The sequence below is a fragment of the Physeter macrocephalus genome, chromosome 20 (genome assembly GCF_002837175.3).
Source record: "Physeter macrocephalus isolate SW-GA chromosome 20, ASM283717v5, whole genome shotgun sequence".
Lineage (NCBI taxonomy): Eukaryota > Metazoa > Chordata > Mammalia > Artiodactyla > Physeteridae > Physeter > Physeter macrocephalus.
The window spans coordinates 53,395,911-53,400,346 of record NC_041233.1 but is presented as its reverse complement, the minus strand read 5'-3'; the positions used below and the strand labels follow the sequence as shown (position 1 = coordinate 53,400,346).

At 36.0% G+C, this 4,436-nt stretch overlaps 1 long non-coding RNA gene across 1 annotated transcript; it reads left to right on the top strand.

Moving 5' to 3' along the window:
• The first annotated feature begins 12 nt into the window (after positions 1 to 12).
• LOC114484579 (uncharacterized) lies at positions 13 to 2,130 on the top strand. The gene is made up of 3 exons (XR_003677667.2): positions 13 to 273; positions 1,066 to 1,124; positions 1,405 to 2,130. It is a non-coding gene; the product is annotated as an uncharacterized lncRNA (long non-coding RNA).
• The last annotated feature ends 2,306 nt before the right edge of the window (positions 2,131 to 4,436 follow it).

The following is a 4,436-nucleotide window of genomic DNA, read 5'->3' as shown; positions in this document are numbered from 1 at the left end:
GGGGCACGAACCCGTGTCCCCTGCATCGGCAGGCGGACTCTCAACCACTGCGCCACCAGGGAAGACCCCAAAACTTTCTTTTATTGAGCTTTGCTGCTGTGCAGTTGTCATGATGAAACACGAAGATGCCAGAATTGTACCTCACGATAAGGCTTTAATTGCCAGAAGGTTCTGAAAGTGCAACAGTAATTCTAGGTATAGATATATTAATTTGAGTTAGTTCTCTTGCAGGGTGCCCTATAGTTTTTGTCATCGGGTGAAATAGGAACAAATGTGAGTTGATTAAAATTTCCTAGTAGTTAAAATTACTTCTTAAGTGCTTAATTACTTATTAAGTAATTTTAAGAAGTTAAAATTATAATATGCTTAACTGTATATCTGTTGGATTCCAATCTCAATTGAAACCATTTTTATTTGTCTGAAATAGGTAATGAGCTGATAATGTGTAAAGACATACAGAATATTACTATTTTTATAGAAACAAAAATATGGAAACTAATATTTAAAGCAGGTTGATTCAATGTAATGTAATGTGTTGTAATTTGGATTTTCACTTAAACTCTCAAAATTAAAAGAGCTGACCTAGAAAGTCTTAAAAATGAAGAAAATAAAAAAGAAATGTGAACATTTACCCCTTCTCTGAATATTCTGTTGTTTGAGCGGAAAATAAATGACATTAGAAAGCACCTGGGGTTTGTTTTTACAATTACATACTACGTGCAAAGCACTGAGTTGAGAGTGGATGAGAAAGTGCTTTGTAATATATAAAGTAATATATAAATCATAACAGTTATTACTCTCACTCTTCTGGCCAAATCATGTCTCCCTCTGGTGCATTTTAAGCTCCAAACGTGTAGTTCTTGTACTAGTATTAATATATACAGTTGTAGTAGTATTTTAAAGAAACCAAAAATGAATGCTCTGTTATACATTTTAAATGTTTTTCCTTGTTTATGTGTTCTTTGAGGTTGTGTTTACAAGTGCATTTGTACACATTAGAGTACTGGTAATTTGATGGTCAGGGGTGGAGGGGGAGATTCTTACTTTTTGTATGGTTTCTTGCAGGTAGGTCTGCTGGGGTCTTGACACAGTACCACATGGACCTGGACAAAAGCATTGTTAAGGTGGACATTTTTATTACACTAATCAGTTCAAACGTTTGACCAGTCTATTTAGTTTTCTGATACTTTAACCAAATAACTAGATATGAGCTTCATATAGTGATCTGTATTTGTGGGATGATCAGTTTATTTCCTACCAAATGTAAAGTTTGATCTCAAATAGTTAACTTTTTTGGAGCACTTACCATTTGCTAATCTCTGTGTTAAGTCCTATACATGCATTATCTCACTTAATACTTAAAGTAACATATTAATTAGGTCTCTTAAACTTCCTATTTTACAGATAGAGAAATGAGGGAAAGAGGGATTAAGATCCTTGCCCCCGGTCCCAAAGTTAGAGCCATGTACTAGAGGCTTTCCTTCCATTAACTGAAGACTTAGGTAGAAGAAGAATGAGATTGGAACTCAGACCTGGACTCTTGTCCTACCTACTCTGCTTTGTGAATTAGGGCAAGTCATTTAACTTCTCTGAATTTCATTTTCCTCTGCTGTAACAGATGCACACTTTGAACTATTATACTTTATTGAATCCTGAGTCATCAAAAATCCTTAAAAGGGTGCCTTCACCATTATCTGCTGGATTTTCTTCCAAGCCCCTGACACTCATTCCATAAGTTTTGATGCACACATGCTGGCAGTGACAACTCTATTGCTGCCTGGTCTGACCACACTGTAAGATGTGGCTGATTTCAGAGATGTCAGAATGTAAAATACTGTGCATCTTGGAATTGATGACAGATCGTAGGTGATCTCTGAGCTCCTTTTCAACCTCAGTTCTATGACATCTGTGACTTAATAACATTTTATTGCTGGTTTATGTATTTTTTAATGTAAATGATTCAAGATAAAACATAAGTTTCTTGGTAGTGGAAAAGTAAGAATCATGTCTGTCTTTTTCACCTCTGAATCCCCAATAGCTAGAACAATGCCTAGCATGTAGTAAATGCTCAATAAATATTTACTGAATGAATTAAGCAAATCTTCATTTCATATTGCAAATACAACTTTTTAAAAAATTGTGTTCTACTTGAAGTTGACGTAAAATATAATAGTATCAACAGTGCAAAAATATTTTGCTAACATTTTTTTTGAATGCAAAAGCGCACTGTTAAAAAACAGTGGTGTTTCTTTCCAGACATCTTTTCTGCTTACTGTTGTTGATTGTCATCAAATGTGGAGTACATTTAAAAAAATTTTTTTAAACTTTATTGAAGTGTAGTTTATTCACAGTGTTGTATTAATTTGGAGTATGTTTTGGTCTTTGAAGAGGATGATAAAAATTGAAATGCCAACATAGAGACTTTTTAAAAAGGAATCACAGAGATCTTCAATTTAATGAAAGTTGGAAAATGTTATTTCATACCTTTATTAGCTTTTTATGAGTATTCTGGAGGTGATTAAGCATGCCATTCTTCCAAATGTACAAATGTGTCTGAGTTATGAATAATGAAAATAATTTATAATTGCATGATAGTTTGAAACTATGTGAATGGGCAGAAAAGTCTTTTAAGTTTTGGGGTGGACAAGTGTAAAATAATGTAACTAAAGAAATTATCCCAAGTATATTTATAATATGTCGAATGATGCCTGCACTTTCAGTTAGAACCAGGAAGAAGGCATAGGAATTATTATACAGTTGTATAGACTGTTCTCTGGAGATAATCAACTAAGTGTTCTTCTGTAGCCAGAAAGGCCAACAAGATGTGAGGTATCATGAAAGGGATTTGGGAAAAATCAAAAAACAATATCTTACTCTCAAAATACACAGTGGTCTGTCTAAACATGAGATACATGCAGTTATTTTACATTCGTGATGGATAGATCCAGAATGTTCAAAATCCTTTCAATCCTGCCCCTGCCGCTGTGTGGCTTGTGGGATCTTAGTTCCCCGACCAGGGATTGAACCCAGGCCTGGCACTGAAAGCACCGAGTGCTAACCACTGTACGGTCAGGGAATTCCCTCAATTCTTAAATATGACTATAGCTATAATTTTCCTCACAGGATTCTGGAAGGCCTATATGCCTGTGTATCTAACTTTTAAAGACTAAATACTAATACTCCTAAATAGGAGCAAAGTCATTTACATAGCTACTAAAATTTCTATCACTAAAATAAACTCTGTACCACATTACAGCACATTATTACTGAATGAACATTAATCAGTAACTTCTCTGAATTTCTACTATCAGTTTGCTTTTCTCAAGACCCTTTTTCACAGAAAATGCAGTTTTTATTCCTATATAAGTTATTGCCTGTGTAATAATGAGGAGGGAATAATGTTCACCCCTCTTAGTACTTATTTCCTTTCACAGACTGTATCAATGTATACTTTCCCGAATCCCCAAACCCAAAGGAGAATAAGCCCAGGGGCCCACAGGAAGTTATTTTATGGGCCCAAATAAAACAATTCATTTTTTTTGAGGTTTTAAAAATAATTTATGCTTATTGATTAAAGGCTTATTCCTCTAAAGGTTTGGTGAGTGCTCCAAGGAGGAGTGATATTTACCATTAAGTTTGGAGAAAATATGTTCCTTGAATTCAATAACTGAAGAATTTCTTAAGTACCTAATGATTGCTTCGTACTACCTCAAAATATTTTTCTTTAAAATTTCTACTATTTCCACACCTTTTTCCTCCATCTTTCGGTTTTCCTATAAATAAGTCACAGTAACCTTCTTTCCCTTCCCTGCAAGCTGTGAATTCAGTCTAGGCTGAAATCCTAGTATATATTCACTTTGTTTTGTATACTTTTTCTACATCTTTAAGAATTTATATCAGGGCTTCCCTGGTGGTGCAGTGGTTAAGAATCCGCCTGCCAATGCAGGGGACACAGGTTCGAGCCCTGGTCCGGGAAGATCCGACATGCTGCGGAGCAGCTAAGCCCATGCGCCACAACTGCTGTGCCTGTGCTCTAGAGCCCGAGAGCCACAACTACTGAACTCGCGAGCCTAGAGCCCGTGCTCCGCAACAAGAGAAACCACCGCCATGAGAAGCCCGCGCACTGCAATGAAGAGTAGCCCCTGCTCGCCGCAACTGGAAAAAGCCCACGCACAGCAACGAAGACCCAAAGCAGCCAAAAATAAATAAATAAAATAATTTTTAAAAGAAGAATTTTTAGAGAAATGCAAATCAAAACTACAATGAGATATCATCTCACACCGGTCAGCATGGCCATCATCAAAAAATCTACAAACAATAAATGCTGGAGAGGGTGTGGAGAAAAGGAAACCCTCTTGCACTGCTGGTGGGAATGTAAATTGATACAGCCACTATGGAGAACAGTATGGAGGTTCCTTAAAAAACTACAAATAGAA